The sequence below is a fragment of the Chrysemys picta genome, chromosome 1 (assembly GCF_011386835.1).
Source record: "Chrysemys picta bellii isolate R12L10 chromosome 1, ASM1138683v2, whole genome shotgun sequence".
In the NCBI taxonomy this organism is placed as follows: Eukaryota; Metazoa; Chordata; order Testudines; family Emydidae; genus Chrysemys; species Chrysemys picta.
This window is the reverse complement of record NC_088791.1, coordinates 342,317,670-342,334,884: the sequence shown is the minus strand read 5'-3', so window position 1 is coordinate 342,334,884 and position 17,215 is coordinate 342,317,670. Positions and strand designations below refer to the sequence as shown.

Below are 17,215 nucleotides of genomic sequence, written 5' to 3'. Positions count from 1 at the left end.
ACTAATTAGCCCAGAATTTTCAAAGGGCTCCGCACCCACAACAGGACCCAGATTTTCCAAGGAGCTCAATGCATCAGCACCAAGTTCTTCTGAAATTCTGGTCTTTGGGGCTCACTGCTGCTCAAGTGACTGCATGCCTTGTGCGCGAGACCCTGGATTTTGATGCCTTCTCTGTGTCATTTTCCAGATCTACCGCCTGAATCACATTTATTTGGTTGAGTCAGGATTTAATTCACAGCTGAGCTTGGATACAAATAAAGAGCCTTACGAAGGTGCTGGGCTATTTATTTGCCTGTTGTATAGGTCCATCAATGGCTATTAGCCAGGATGGGCAGGGAGGGTGTCCCTAGGCTCTGTTCGCCAGATGCTGGGAATGGGCGACAGGGGATGGATCACTTGATGATTCCCGGTTCTGTTCATTCCCTCTGGGGCACCTGGCATTGGCCACTGTCAGAAGACAGGATATTGGGTTAGATGGACCTTTGGTCTGACCCAATATGGCTGTTCGTATGTTCTGGGCTCCCACTGAAGTGCTCAGGAAATCAAGCCAAGAACAATTAATTGGCATTAAACATCCCAGGCACTGAGCATCACATTGGTACCTAACCCATCCATCAGCAACGATGGCCAAACAATCTGGCCACACAACTGGACTGTGCAACATGTATGCAAATTAAAAAAAACAACAACAGGCTAAATAGACTCGCTTCCCCGAACAGCTCCAGATCCTCCCGAGAATTCCCCCCTTCAGGGAATGGCCTGAATGAGCGGACGAGCTTTACACCTGGCCCTGGAAGTCAAGTGACTCATGCCCAGTCGAAGCTAGATAGGGGAGATGAATTGCAAGGGCCCCTGAGCTGAGGATGTCCTGTACAGGGGCAGTTAGATAAAGCTTCCCAGCTGACATCAGTAGAACAGCTGTTCTGTTCTAGAACATCAGAACATGAGAACGGCCATACTGGGTCAGACCAAAGGTCCATCAAGCCCAGTATCCTGTCCTCTGACAGTGGCCAATGGCAGGTGCCCCAAAGGGAATGAACAGACAGATTATCATCAAGTGATCCAGGCCCTGTCACCCAATCCCAGCTTCTGGTAAACAGAGGCTAGGGACACCATCCCTGCCCATCCTGGCTAATAGCCATTGATGGACCTATCCTCCATGAATCTATCTAGCTCCCTTTTGAAGCCCGTTATAGTCTTGGCCTTCACAACACCCTCTGGCAATAGCAGGCTCGCCCGGGAGTGGTGATTCCGGAGGGGACCCAGGGGCAAGAGATGTAAAGAGACGAAGGCCAAGCCCAGGCCGACTACACAGGGACTGATCTCGATTACCCGGCGGTCCCTTCCAGCCCCATGGTAAAAAGCCCTCTAGTATCAGACAACTTCTCCCTGTGTGGGTATTTATACTGCAATTCAATTCCCTCTCAACCTTCTCTTCAATATGCTAAATGGATGGAGTTCCTTAAGTCTCTCACTCTACGGACCACAAATAATTTCTGTGGCTCTTCTCTGAACCCTCTCCAGTTCTGACACTGGTTTTCAAGTGTGGCTCGCAGGAGTGGATGCAACAGTGCCAGCAGTGCCGTAGGCAGAGGAAATAGCAGCTCCCTGGCCCTGCTCGATAGTCCCCCATTTCTACATCCAGACGTTAGCCCTCTTCACTACAGCATCCAACTCGGAGCTCCTGTTCAGTTGGTTCTGGATTAAAAAGACCTCAGCCGAGTGAGTGGCACAGGAGAATAACAGAAAGCCAGTGCAGCCTCTAGAGCGCGGGCATTAGAGGCTCTCTGACAAAAGGGGGCAAGACACACTCTGCACTAGCTGAAACCCCACAGAGCCGTTGCAGGTGAGAGCTCAGAGAGGCACACATCCCGGGGTGAAGTCCGCACTGAAAACACACGCGGGCACTAGTCTAGCCGAACGTAGATGGGAAAGATTTATCTGGCTGCCTGGAGCTCTAGGAGCATTCGGGGACCCCAAAGCACCCCCCAGTTTGTGAGCTTTCTTGGCAAAGGATGGGAAGAGGTACTGAGCAAGGAAAGGCACCAGCCCGGCTGTACCCTTTCCTGCAGGGCTACAGGAATTCAAGATGTCCTATTATCACCTCCCCTAGCTGGGGGAACAATCTGCTTTGTCCTTGAGCCCATGCCACTGGTCTGCTTCTCCTCATGGTCACGCTGGTGTAAATCAGGAACAACTCAATCAACAGAGTTACACTGCCGCAAGGAGAATCCAGCCCCACGACTGTGGATGCAGCGTGCGTGGCTAGGGATACATTCCACGCATGGGCCCACTAGATGGCGCAGCTTAGATGCCAATGAAAGAATGGCAGGATAAAGCCTTACGCCAACAGCAGAGCTCTGGGAGCATTTTAATCATTCAAATTAAGGGACCAATTCACTCTCTGGTGTAAATCTACTGACCTCAATGGAGTTGCCCCAGGGCTGAATTTGGGCTTGGTCCTGGTATTTAGTCCTAATGCTCTTTAATTGGAATCCTTCCGCTAACGTCGGGATTGTCTCTCTAACATTGGCAAAGGGTCCCGATGAGGAACGTGCTGTACAAGTGCTAAGTCTAACTGTGGAGAACAAGCCACGAGGACGGGTCTAATGCAGAGAGGGCTCCCGAGCAGCTGTGATCAGTCCATGGACCACGATTAGTCAGGGACCAGGGAACAAGCCCTGCCCCCAGGGAGCTCACAAATTAGGATTTAACCCCTCGGGGCTACTGTAATACAGATAAGAGGAGATAATAGCAGTGACAGGGGTGCGTGCATAAGTCAGTCACAACAGTGGTCTCGGTAGCCACCAGCCTAATCAACGCCAATTTCTAATCACGTAACCTCAGCCCACTTCCAAAGCTACCACTGGAGCCAAACCATTCCCTGGGGAATAAAAGCCACGTCAGGAAGAGAAAGAGAACTGACCAGCCAGCGAAGATTTGAAATGTGTGTGTGTGTGTGTGTGTGTGTGTGTGTCTCTCTCTCTCTCTCTCTCTCTCACACACACACACACACACACACACTTTAACAAACAGTGGCAGTAAAAAGCATCAGATGCTAGGGGATGCTGAAAGCAAGGGAAAGATTCCCACTGATTTCAGTTAGAATTGGATTGAGCCCTAAATGATCAAAATTAAACTAGGCAAAGTTAGGGCTAGTTTGTTTCCCTGCCCCGCTGAGGCTTATAAAGCGCTCACACCGGAACAAGGTGCATCGGCCTGCTCCCAGACAGAGCTAACAGTACCAATGCCCGCATGCCAAAGTGCAAGGCCTTCAGATTTTACGTAGTGCAGGGGTCGGCAACCTTTCAGAAGTGGTGTGCCGAGTCTTCATTTAGTCACTCTAATTTAAGGTTTCGCGTGCCAGTAATACATGTTAACGTTTTTAGAAGGTCTCTTTCTGTAAGTCTATAATATATAACTAAACTATTGTTGTATGTAAAGTAAATAAGGTTTTTAAAATGTTTAAGAAGCTTCATTTAAAATTAAACTAAAATGCAGAGCCCCCCGGATGGGTGGCCAGGACCCGGGCAGTGGGAGTGCCACTGAAAATCAGCTCGTGTGCCGCCTTGGCACGTGTGCCATAGGTTGCCTACCCCTGACGTAGTGCATACTTTGTATCAAGAGCGTTTAAATGCTTCTATTCCATACAAGTCGCTAGAGATGATTACGTGTTGAAAATACGGTGATCCAGGCAGCCAGGAATAGAAAACACCAGCGTTAGTACGATGCTTTTTGTCTTTTACGCACTTTACAAGCAGTAGCGAATTTATCTCCTGCCGCACCTAGATATGAAATTTACATGGCTCCTATTGCCAACTACCCACGCACCTCACATTCTTTCAATGATTTATCTCCACAAGACCCCTGTGAGGTATAGGAGCATGAGCCTTATTTTATACTAGGAGAAACTGAGGCACAAAGAGACACTTCCCCATGGTCTCACAGGGAGGCTGTGGCAGTCGTGGGAATTGAAACCAACTTTCCTGAATTGCAGAACAAACACCCTCACCCCTGGACCATCTGCTTAGACAATTATCTACTTAGATTAGACACTTTTATGCCCGCTCCCCCGCATCACCCTATTACCTACGTAGGAGAGGAAGGTGCTGCAGGCCAGCTGCCAGAAGCCCAGGGGACCCTCAGGCCATGGCTGGAGAGGGAGAAGTAGAGCTGAGAAACCTACAGAGTCTGGTTCGTGATGGGGAGTCACAAGCTGAACCCGGAATTCCGTTCATGACGCAAAGAGGCTCCTGCAGGTTCAAGTTTGTGAACACACCTCCAAGGTGATCCTCCCACCCCCTGCCTGGCTCCCAGCCTCCAGGGAGGTTCCTTTCCATCTCCATGAGGTCACCCAGACCCCTCCCTCCCAGGGCAGCGATCTTTGTTCAAGCCGATTGCAAAAGTGCTGAGAAATGGGGATTCGGCTGCTGCCACAGCCTCATGCCTCTAACACACAGTCCATCACTTACCTCTGCTGTTCTCAGGGAGGCAGATGGGACAGTGTGCTCGGCTGGCGGGGCAGAGGGGGTTTACCCAAAGAGCGAACATCTTGCCCCCATGCTGGCATAACACGGCATCCCTGCAGCTCAGCTCAAGGGGGCCGGTCTGAATATTGTACCTGCTCTGGTTGAGTGCTGGGATAGCGGGGGAACAGCGGTAGGAGCTCAGCTCGGGGAGATGGTTATATAGGCTGCGAAGGGCTGGAAATAAAAGAAGCAGAACCGGAAAGTCAACTGATTGATGTCTCGGGTGCCAGAGTGAGGAACGAAACACAAGAGTGATAGGATCAGCAAATCTGGCCTGTCAGGGGAATCCAGCAACCACATCCTGGGGCCAGAGAAGAGGATCTAGGAGAGCAGAGAAAGACTGGAGTGAAGAGCTTCGCAGCAATCAGATGTACCAGTGATAAGAATCGCTATGTAATCCTGGCGGCACTGTTGGCAATCGGAACTAGAGGGGCCAGCGGTGTGTGTGTGTGTGTGTGTGTGTGTGTGTGTGTGTGTGTGTGTGTGTGTGTGTGTGTGTGTGTGTGTGTGTGTGAGAGAGAGAGAGAGAGAGAGAGAGAGAGAGAAGACTGGGGTTGCCCATGGCATTTGTTTGTTTACAATTAAAATTGGATCCACCCCTGAAGTGAACAGAGAACAGTGATGAGAGGTTAATGAGGCCAGACTCATCTATTAGGGCAGGTCTTCACTACGGGGGCGATTTAAGATACGCGTAGCTGAATTCGACGTATCGCAGCCGACTTACGCTGTAGGGACGGCGGCAAAATCGACCTCTGCGGCTTCCCGTCGACGGCGCTTACTCCCACCCCCGCTGGTGGAGTAAGAGCGTCCATTCGGGGATCGATTGTCCCCGGGAGGTCGATTTCTACCCGCCGATTCAGGCGGGTAGTGTAGACCTAGCCTGAGTCTCAATGACACACCTGCCTTTGGAAGGGACCTGGCTCCAGCAGAGGAGGATAGTTACTGTAGTCAAATGGACTAGGCTATACAAGTCACCCTATAGAGGATAAGAGCAATGGTTCCTGCCCTGCGGCCTGTCCATGGACACTTGCTCTCCTGGTAGCCCACGGACTGGCTGACGGCTTGTGTAGAGCTGGCAGATGCCGTGGTTCAATGGTATAATCTATTTTGGAAGGCTCAAGTGGGCAAAGGGGAGGGGGAGTGGCACTCTATGTCAAACAGGCAATACCTGTTTCCGAGTCACAGATAACTCAGAAGAAAATGATCTTGAATGCTTACGGATCAACGTCCTAACAGAGAAAGCACAAAATGGGGTCTTAACTGTATCTGCTGGAGACTTTCAAATCACACTAGGGAACAGCACGACCGCTGCCTGACACATCTACCTATAATACGTAGGGGAAAAAACCTGTGTGATCATGTGGGCTTCAGTGTGAATGACCTATGCTGGGGTGTCTCAGGCTGCCAGTACTAAAACAGCCTTGGAATTTCTAAACATTGTAGATGACAATTTCCTAACTCAAAAAGCGTTGCAACCAACAAGGGGGAATTCTATACTATACCTTGTCCTAACAGATACAAAGGAGCTGATCACCAAACTAAAAGTAAATGGTAGCTTAGGTACAACTGATCATGACTTGATCAGATTTCTAATGTGCAAGCAGAATAAAGCCCAGACCAGTAATATACGTACTTGGTACTTTAACAGGGCCAATTTCACAAAGATGAAAGCAATTCATAGAATCACAGAACCAAAGACTATCAGGGTTATGAGCCAAATCAGCTGGGAGGAAGAATTTAATCAGAAAAATCTGAGTGGTACTTGGCAATCATTTAAGAACACCTTATTGATAGCCAAAAAGCTACAATCCCACAAGTGAGGAAGAAGGCTGGTTTAAAAAAAAACCCAACCAACCTGGTTTAGAGGGGAAGTGAAAGCAGTTGTAAAAAATAATAAAATAATAATATATAACAAATGGAAGAAAAAGGTCAGAGTGTTGAAGTCATATATTTAGACTTCTGTTGTAAGGCATTTGACTTGGTGCTGCCTGACATTTTGATTAAAAAATGAGAACTATATCAAATTAACCTGGCACACATTAAGTGGACTAAAAACTGGCTAACTGATAGGTCTCCAAATGTAACTGTAAATGGGGAATAGTCATCAAGCGGGTGTGTTTCCCATGGGGTCCTGCTGGGATCCGTTCTTGGCCCTCTAGTATTGAACATTTATCAATGACCAGGAAGAAACCATAAAATCATCATTGATAAAGTTTGCAAACGACGCAAAAGTGAGTGTGGAGCCGGTGCTCGGGGCGGGGGCAGCGCGCGGAGCCCCGTGGCCCCCCCGCCTAGGAGCCAGACCTGCTGCTGGACGCTTCCGGGATGCAGCGTGGTGTGAGAACAGGTAGGGACTAGCTTGCCCTAGCCAAGCAGCACCGCCGATGGGACTTTTAATGTCCTGGTTGGTGGTGCTGACCAGAACCGCCGCGACCCAGTGCCTTACATTCCGTGACCCAGTACTGGGTCGCGACCCGCAGTGTGAAAACCAGTGGTCTAGGCATTATTTTGGGGGAAGTTCTATGGCCCGTTACACAGGAGAACACTAGATGATCACAATGGTTCCTTCTGGCCTTGGGATCCATGAATCTTCCTCGTTTTTGGCTGCTTCTGCACGTCCTCACTCTTTTCATGGCAGAGAGCAAGGAGGCTTGTAGAAGCCAGTGGGAATGAGGAGAAGCCGAGCTAGCTGCCTCAGCTGGTGGGGTACAGCTACATAAGGCGGAGAAGCAACAGGAGCTCAACACATGACCAAAGCAGAGACCTCTTATCTCTCCAACTCTCTCCTCTTCCCTGTTCTCCTTCTCCCTTGACCCCCATCTCAACTTGTGGGGTCAGCTTTGAGCCCTCCCGCTCCCCATACATCCAGGCCATGTCCAATCCTGATGCTTCTTCTTCCAAGAGCCGATCCTTCCTCTGTCCAGGTGGAAATGCTTGTCCAGGGCACCACTGCTTTTCCTCTCCTGTCTGGCTTCCCTAGAGACCCACATCACCCCCCTTCGGTCTATTGACGGCTGCCACAATGTTCTTCCCGACCCGTGGGTCTGACCATGTGAAATCCCCCTGCCCCCCTCGCATTCCTCTGCTTGCCCCATACAATCAATTTAAAGGCCTTCAAGGCTCTGTTTCAGGACCTCAGCTTCCGTCTCACCCAATCTACCCCTCTACTGCATCCCTGATGCCAATGTCAATGCTCCATTTATCTTCTTCTCTGGTGCCCATCTCTGTGTGTTTTCCCCACACTGCCCCCTATCTGTGGGATGACTCCCCCAATCCCAGTTCAACAAAGCACCACAACCTTCTTTGCATGCAGTGTCTCCACAAAACCTACTTCTTCCCTGCTGTCAAGAAGAAGCAAGCTAATAAACAATGCAGCCAACCAGCTTCTGCCATTGGTGTCCATCACCACAGAATGGGCTGGGAGAGTAAACCCCACCTAAATGATCTCCAGACTCTGGGTATCCCATGCATCCCATCTGCCTTTCAGGCTGTAAGCTCTTTGTGGCAGGGACAGTCGTTATTTGTGTGTATTGTATAGCACCGAGCACACTGTTGGCATTAAACATGAGAGCAGAACGTCCACCTGCATGAAGGACTGTAAGGCTGAAGCTCTTCCTTTGTTCACAGAGCACAGACGCCGGCATTGCTACAGACCTCTCTATCTAGATCAGTGGTACCCAAACTTCTCCTCTCGCGCCCCACTTCCCCCAGTAACGGAATGTGTCTGTCCGTCCCCCCAGGGCTGGGAGTGGAGCTGCGGCCAGAGCTGTGGCCGGAGCAGAGCTGTGGGCAGAGCAGGGCTGGGTAACACCCCCCCCCAGACATTTCTCCATGTCCCTCTAGGGGGGCGCACACCACAGCTTGGGGACCACAGATCTAGATCCTAGCTTTCCTAGTATCTGAGCCTCTTACAGTCATCACTGAATGTGTCAGTGCAGCATCCCTGCGAGGCGGGGAAGGTGTAACCTTCCCATGTTACACTTGGGGAACCGACACACAAGGAGCCTGATTTTCTGTTGCCCTGCCTTGCGGGCCTGAACAGTGTGGGTGTGAAGTGCCACCGGATCACAACAGGTTCATTTCACGCTCACTTTGCAGTATATACATATACATATACTTTGTGTATATGGCTCCATGAGGACAATAGAGATGAACAAGGACAAGCCCGAGACCAACAGAGAAAGAGCTGGGAACTGTAGTCAGATCTCCCTGCTGCGTCCCAACACAGAGCCTCTTCTCCACTGCCTGTGAGCTGCAGACCGTTTCTGAGTCGCAAGCATGGAAATTTTCCCCACTGAAATGAAGCAACCGCAGTAGCACAAACACAGAGATATGGCAAAGACAATGCCAACACATGACTGATTGCAACCTGTGTTGAAAGAGTCCAGGTCCCACATCCCTTTACAAAGAGGATATTATTCATGCTCCTGGAAAACCCAGCGCCGAATAGATCAATAATTGCTTAATAGCAACGCAGCAGCCAAGTGCCAGGAAGGAGCAGCGACACTTTCTTTAACAGAGGCTCTGGAGGCACGGGGCAATGTCCAGCCTTTTTTGTGTATTGATATTTCACTGAACAAATAAACCTCGCTAGTGATTCAGCACTTTGGGAATGGGACTCCAGTTTGGACAGCAAACCACAGGAGCTGACGCCCGGCCAAGGAGTTTGAAGAGAGTTTAAACAGACAACGGCTGTATGGCCAAGCCCACAGATATTTGCCAAAGCCAAAAAACATCCAACATCCCCCTTTCCCTTTCAGAGCAGCAAAAGGAAAAAAGCCGGGGTTTTGAAAGGCCGGTATTCACCGTGGCAGGACAAGAGCGAGCTGGGCTCGTTGTCGCCTCGACAACCCCAAAGTTTCAATAAGTCACATGGGGCAGTTGAACTTTTCATCCCCCCCCAGCAGTGTCAGTACACAAGGGGTCAGGGAAACGAGGAGGAGGTGCATTACGTTACACTTGCAAACGGGGCTAGCGTGGGAAGAATATTTGGAGATTCTTGGAAGGAAGGAGCTAGCGATGGAACTTGGCGAGAGTGGCTATGACTCGCGTTACCGCACTTCTGGCCCTAGGTAACGCTGTTGCTTCCAGTAGAGTTACGCCAGCCTCAGACTGGAGTAACGCCGGAGAGCGCAGCAAGAGGGAAGAGGGTCCAGTGGTTAAGGAACTTACCAGGAACCCAGGAGAGTCGGGTTCAAGTCCCAGCTCCGATACAGACTTTCTGTGTGACCTTGGGCAAATTACTTCGTCTCTCTGGGCCTCAGGTGCCCATCCATGCAATGGGGATAACAGCCTGGCCCTGCTTCCCAGGGGCGGGGTGAGGATAAATATGTTAAAAGGGCGTGAGGTGCTCAGATACTAGGGGAGTGAGGGCCAGATAAGTGCCTAATCTAGACAGTCACATCCAAAACACCAGGTGGGCCGGTGACTACTCGCCCTCCGGGGGCGGCCTGTGGTGGTGGCTCTTGACACTCCCCCGGCCTCGGCACTTAGCAGGCCTCATGAGGGAGCCCCGGGTGAGTCAGTATGGCAGGACCAGGCTCAGACACGGGACAGGAAAGAGATCGCTTCACTCGCCAGCAAACTGCAGCAGTCGCAACGGGCAGAGAGAGGCCTCAAGAAAAAAGCCTGTCGGTGGTATTTGCATTCTAGTGGGATCATACCCTGTCCGGTCCACGTCCCCCCTGCCCCATTTCTGCACACAAGGACCGGATTGTCCTGTTATGCCCACGGACGTCCGGCGAGCTAGTGACTCTGAATGTACAGCTGGGTAACTGAGCACAGACGCGTTTACTCTCAGGAAAGTGCCTCCTTTTAGTCCAACAAATAAACTGTAAACAAGCCAGGGTGTTAGTTTCTCATATTAAGGCTCACACGTTGTACGGCTGGGATCTGCAAAAAGCTGCGCTCCTACAGCCGGCACTGCACTGTCCCTCTGCCGTGGGAGGAGCTGCTCCCCTCTTCCTATGGATATGGGCATTTCTGATGGGGGGGGATACAATGGGTCTCCTCTCCATGGGCCTGATCCCATCCGTGGGAGCCTTTCCATTGACTTCATGGCTCAGGCCCCATGTGATTGATCTTCACTAAGTGGGAAAGGCCCGAGACAGAGTGGTCCAGGGTTCAGCTCTCTGGTACCCTTGCGTACGCCAGGTCACTGCCCTTGGGCAATGCAGTAACATCCCCCTGGCCCTCAGCGTCAGAAGGGCCTGGCTGGCCTGGGTGTCATTCCCCTTTAGCCGGGTTTGATCGTTTCTCCAGCCTGCCCCCTGCCCGCTTGCTTTCCTGTCCCCAGCGCCCCGAGGGAGGGACTGCACCACGAGCATGTTGGGGGGCGGTGCCCACCGGAGAGATTTCCATGGTGCCGCTGGGGGTTCATTCCCACCACCCTGCCGAACTCACCCGCTTGTCCGAGTAGCCTGGAAGAAACATTTCAACCCAGCTGCCCACACTTAGGCACTGGTACCAACAGCTCGGCGTCTAAACAAGGGCAGGCTGCTCTTCGGAGCTGCCGCTGAAATCAACACGGGGGCTCAGCACCTGCAGGAAAAAGCGTCAGTCCTTTTGGACCTGATTCTGTGAGGGGCCGAGCCCCCTCCTCTGGACGTCAGCTGGAATGGCAGGTGCTCAGCATCTCACAGGATCAGGCCCTTCCTGGTTTGCTTCCCCTGGGCTTCACCCTTGGATGGTGTAGCGGGGTGCTCACCCGCTCCTGCCTTAAAAGGCTTAAAACAGGCCGGGGAGAGGGCTATGGCAGAGAAGGAAAAGCGGGGCTGATTGGGGAAAGCAGCCTCAGATGGGGGGGCCACGCCCCAATCAGGCCAAGGCTGGCTTAATCGGGGCCCAGCTGGCCCTTATAAGAGGGCAGTGGGCCAGAAGCAAAGACACACTCTCTAGTGTTTGAGAGAGAAGGACCTGGCTGCCTGGGGAGCTGAGAAAGGTACCTGAGTTGGAGCAGTGCTGGGGAAGGGCAGAGGGAGCTGGGGAGCTCCAGCCTAGAAAACCCCCAGGCTGCAGGCCTTGAACAGGGCCTATAAAAAGGTACTGGGGCTTCAGCGAGCCAGCCCAGAGATAGGCAAAGGCAGCAGGTCCTAAACCCCCCTTGCCGGTGGTGAGTGGTATGTACACCGCAGTCTGCCCCAGTGAACGGGGGCTAGATCGAGACTGGCAGTAGCCATAGTGGGGATAGAGAGTGGGGGAGACCCAGATTTGTGGGGGTACTGCTAAGGGGCAGCACCCTGGCCTGAAAGGGGCACGGGGGTCCAGGAGGGACGCAGGCCCAGCAGCAAGCGGGACACTGGCCTGCAGAGGGTGCTCCGGAGCTGGAAACAGAGCTAATTCCTACGAACCAGCAGGAGGCGCCGCAGGGGTGAGTCCCGCCCCGTGACAGATGGCTACACACTCTCTCAAGCGGAGTTCTGGGCAGCTAGTGACTCCAGGAGATGGGGTTTAGCTGAATATACAGCACAAAGGTCTTTGGGAATTCATATGGCCGGGATGTCAGCCAGCCTTGGGTCAGCACACGTGCGAGCTCGGACATGTGCTCTCCATCATCACCTTCCAAGCCTGGAAAGCTTTGCCTGGCTTGGGCTGATGGGAAGCCATTCATTCCTGCCTTTCTTCAGGGGCATCTAGGGTTCGGTCACTGTGCCGGGTTTGGCAGGGTGCCTCCAAATCATGCTTTCTAGAGGCCACAGCTGCTGGAGTGTCTCCAGGTTAACCTGCTTCTCCTTCTCCTCTTTCACAGTAAAGGATTTCTGCCCCGTCACTAAAAGCAAAGAGAAGAAGAGATTCTCCCTCCCATCCCACCCCGCTGGGAAGAGCAGAGATTGGTGGAGCTTGAAAGAACAAGGCTAGTGTTGTTCAGACTGCCTGCCACCCTCACCCCAATGCTCTTCCCCCTTTGCCACAGGATACTGGTTTCTGTTCACAGCTGTGCCACTGACCTAATTTCCTCCCTCTGTGCCTCAGTTTCCCCACCCACCCTTTGTCTATTTGGCTGATAATCTCCTTCATTCAAGGACTGTCTCTTCCCCATGTGTTTGTACAGCGCCTAGCACAAAGGGGCCCTGATCTCCATTGGAGCTTCTAGGTGCTACCATAATGCAAGTCATTTTCTTTTTAATTGGCTCTTGTGTCAGCATCAGCACTAAATCCAGATCCGCCCAACTGCCTAATCTGACCTAGGCGTGCAAGTAAAGTATCACTTGTGTTAGGAGGGAAGGAATTCTGCTAGGCACATTTTCACTGCCTTCGGTGGTCACTCCCAGAAGCTGCAACACACCTAACCTGGGGCCCTGTGGCTCTCAAAAAGGGGCAAAATGTTTTCCTGCCCCAGAAAGAAAGCACGGACTGTCAAGCCGATCATTAGAGTCAAGTATCCCGCTGCTCAGTGACGGCAGAGACACGTCCGCACCGACCCAGAGTAGCTTTTGGAAAGGGGCTGTCAACCTGTAGTGATCACTGCAGGTGAGAGTCACCCCTGCGCAGATGCCCTGGGGAAGGAGTAGGCACCACTCAAATTCACCCGTGTGCAGAGGGCCCAGCATAAGGCTTGTGGGCATGCACAGGCCTAGTGTTGGGTCCCTCCTCTGCATATTTCACCCTATAAGCAGGGGCAACTAAAACCAAATCCCACTGTATTGCCCCTAGCTTTTTAGATACGTATATAGCCCCCATGACTGTAGTATCTGAACACCTCACAATCTCTAATGTTTTTACCCTCATAACATCCCTGTGAGGCAGGGCAGGGCTATTAACCCCATTGCACAGATGGGGAACTGAGGCCCAGAGAAGCTAAGTGACTCGCCCAATGTCACACAGGAGGTCTGTGGCAGAGCAGGGATTTGAAACCAAGTCCTCAACTAGTGCCCTAAGCCCCGGACCAGCCTTCCTCACCAAGCAACACAGCAAGAGCAGGGGCCAGCATGGGTCTTCAGCTCCCTGCTTGCACATGTCAGGTCCTGGAGAGAGAAGCCGTTCTGTGGGCCTGTAGCCTTGTCAGACTAGTTCCGAGGGGAAATGAGGCCAGGACAGACGTTTTCAAGGAACCAGAGCAATTGAGTTTCACGCTTTGGAAGCGTTTCTGTCGCAAGCGATTTTCCCTTTGGAGGGGAACATGCCAAACAAATCAAGCAGCAAAAAAAAAGAGAACGAATTCTCCACGGCAAACACACATTATGCAAAAAGACCATAACAGTAGAGATGGCCCGGGCACGTAAAATTCAGATCTGAACCAAATATACCCAAAGTGAGGAGGGGGTTTGGCTGTGGGGTGGAATGGATCAAGAACATCCCTGATAGAAAGCAAAGCGATTTTTCAGAGGCAGCTGCCCAGAGCACCCCATTTCATCAGGCACCCTAAGTTGGGGTGTGTGTCAGGTACTTGACTGTGGCAAGAAAAAAACAACCAGAAACCGGCTCATGCTCTTGAGTCCGTCCCCCCCACCCAAAGTATAGACAGCAGCAGGCAGCCAGCTGGCTAGAAAAGTCCTTGAGTAGCTGGCTAGAAGACAAGATCCTCACCTGAACTGGGAGGGAGGGACCAGAGAGATAGGAATGAAAGAAATTAACAGCATTCTGGGAAACAGGGCTGGAGGCCCCAGGAAAGGCTCTTCTCCAATGCACCTAAAATCAGACTTGCCTCACTTGGTATTTCCAGACCTGCTGGATTTTTAACTCCACGATGTTTCATGGTGGGATCTGGCCAACATTTCCCGAGGTTCTCACCCGGGGACATTGGGATTTTTGAGGTACAAGGTTTTTGCCTGGGTAGCACTTAGAAGACACGTCGCTCACCCAGCTCTACCAAAGAGCTAAAATGGTGGCTGCTTTCGCTGCAGGATACTGGAGAGACAAGGTGGACCAGCTTCGGTCGGCGAAAGAGACAAGCTTTGCATAAGCTCAACAGCTTGTCGCTTTCACCGACAGAAGTCGGTCCAATAAAAGATATTACCTCGTCCTCATCCACCTTGTCTCTCTTACAGAGCAAAACAGACAAAGCCCCAGTTGGCTTCTTTTGCTCCATTGCTTTCAGAGAGGAGTCACTCAGCAGAGAAGCAGAAGGCACAGGGTCAAATATTGCCCTCTGTGAAGTGCACGCAACTGCACCGATTTCCTTGGTGGTGTTCGATGTGATTGAAGGCAGGATTTGGCCAACACAGTTTTCCCCTTTCTAGCTGGACGCGCTCCATGCTGAAGTCAGCAGAGCAGCTGCTTGCATTGCTTCTGTCCAAGGCTGGCCCGGGGAGGGGAAGATGAATTTGTACTGGGAGGGGGAGAAAATGGTTGCGGAAGATGAAGGGGTGGGCAAAGGTTGGATTAGCAAATATCACCTTGGGAAAAAGCAAGGACCCGGTTAGCCCCCATCTTAGCCAGGATGCAGGTTTGGAGAGGGAGAGCCCGGACTCGGACACTGGGGAACCACTACATAAAATGCGACAGTGCCGTACTGGCTAATAATTAAAACCTGCCATATCAATACATGCAAGTGCCGTGCCCGAGTTTGGAGAGGAGAGCGCAGCAAACGAGCAGTCTGATAACACACCAGATGGGCCCTGGAACCAGAGAGCAAATCCAGCTCCTACCCGAAACATTTGGGGATTCATGTGATGCACGTGCCAAGGGTAGAATCTACTGCATCTCGTTTCCTGCTCATCAGCAGAGGAATACAAGGCTCGTTAATTCCACCGTGTTCGATTACTGCGCGAGTGAGGCTGAGCAGAACAATGAAAGGTTTTGACTCAAATCCCAAATAACAACAACCTTGTCCTACAGTTCCCCTCAAAGCACTTACAGCTGCTCTACAAATTATACGCAGGGATCGCCCTAGACACCACTGAAATGCAGCAGCTGTTTGACAGCAGCACTACACAACAGCTTAGGGCTGGAAGCGAAGCCCACCCTATCCAAAGGACACGGCAGGGGGTGGATTTAAATAGGCAGAACGCCATTACCGGGATACCCTTTGACAAGGAGGGCCCTGGGATCCTTACGGACTGCAGCTAGTCAGGAGACCCCTGTCATTTCTGCTCATCCACAAGACAGTGTCTCCAGCAAGACAGTTGTCCCTTGCACCATGCTGGGATTCTGATATGACAGTGCACCACCTCCTCTAGCACCCTGAGCCTTCCGTCGTCCCCCATCTAAGAACGGATCTGCCCCTCGCCTGCTTAGCTTGTAGGGATCTCAAGTCGTGCTGGTCAGGAATTTTTGGACATAAGGGTTTTTCATAGGAAAAGGCCATTCGTCATACTGTGGAAAGCTATTGGGCTCGACACAACACTCACGGGGAAGGTTTATCAGAGTGAGAATGGAATTTCTGATTCAAAAGAGACACACACACACACACACACACACTCAGCACTCTTCCCCCCCAGAATAGCCATCAATCCATGGTCAGGGCACTCCCTCTGAATCAGGCAGAGCAGGGACTTGAATCTAGGCCTCCCACCTCCCAGCTGAGTGTCTTGACTACTGGGCTATTAGTTATTCTGGGGTTTCTCTCTCTGGGTTTTGGTTTTGTCCTCACCTGGAACACTAAAAAATGTTGGAATCTTGAAAATTTTCCTGGGACAGGAAAACCGCTTCCCTCCCAGCTCTGATCACAATCCAAGACAGAACAATAAGACTGACCCGCTTCCATTTAGGTCTCAAGACAACCTTGGTTTGTAAAGGAGATTAAATGACAGATGTCCTCTTGCCTTGTTGTGTATTTAATCCCCAAGTGGCATCAAGTGCATCACAGAACATGTCATCTTATTGCCTTGTGATCAATTGTTCCATCTCCTTTCATACACCCCATTGGGATCTAGACCAGGAGCGGGCAAACTTTTTGGCCTGAGGGCCGCATCGGGTTTCCGAAATTGTATGAAGGGCTGGTTAGCCAGGCCTGGCCCACCCCCTCCCCCATCCGACCCCCCCTGCTTCTCGCCCCCTGACAGCGCCCCTGGGACTCCTGCCCCACCCCCACCCCCCTGTTCCCTGTCCCCTGACTGCCCCCAGAACCCTTGCCCCTGACTGCACCCCCGCCGCCCCATCCAACCACTCCTCTCATTTCTGACTCCCCCCCACCCCCAGGACCCTTGCCCCATCCAACCACCCCTTCTTCCTGTCCCCTGACTGCCCCCGGAACCCCCGCCCCTGACTGCCCCCCGCCGTCCCATCCAACCCCGCCTCCTTCCTGACTGCCCCCCCGTTCAACCCCCCTGATCTCCCCTCTGACCGCCCCGACCCCTATCGACAACCCCGCCCCCTGACCACCACCCCGAACTCCCCTGCCCTCTATCCAACCCCCCCGCTCCCTGCCCCCTTACCGCGCTGCCTGGAGCACTGGTGGCTGGCGGCACTACAGCCGTGCTGCCCAGAGCACCAGGACAAGCAGTCGCGCTGCCTGGCTGGAGCCAGCCACACCACTGTGCAGCACAGAGCACCGGGTCAGGCCGCGGCTCCCAGGAGCTCGCAGCCCCGCCGCCCAGAGCATTGTGCCCGCAGAGCGAGCTGAGGCTGCGGGGGAGAGGGAACAGCAGGGGAGGGGCCGGGAGCTAGCCTCCTGGGCCAGGCGCTCAGGGGCCGGGCAGGAGGGTCGGCCCCTGGGCCGTAGTTTGCCCACCTCTGATCTAGACCCTTCCTTTCTGATCACTCCCAGGACAAATGCTTAGAGAAATTTATTGGTCCTAAAAGCATTT

At 52.3% G+C, this 17,215-nt stretch overlaps 1 protein-coding gene across 9 annotated transcripts in view; it reads right to left on the bottom strand.

Annotated features, from left to right (window-relative positions):
- P2RY6 (pyrimidinergic receptor P2Y6) overlaps positions 1 to 17,215 on the bottom strand; it is an 87,726-nt gene that overhangs the window by 24,269 nt on the left and 46,242 nt on the right. The window contains exon 1 of one of the 9 annotated variants that reach the window (XM_005310699.4): positions 4,473 to 4,853. The exons of 5 other annotated variants lie outside the window; for them this stretch is intronic. The gene's annotated coding sequence lies outside the window, so the exon portion shown is untranslated. Of the gene's footprint in view, positions 1 to 4,089; positions 4,262 to 4,472; positions 4,854 to 17,215 lie in introns of those variants that run through there. 3 more of the 9 variants (XM_005310700.4, XM_065581778.1, XM_065581777.1) reach the window with 3 other exon arrangements.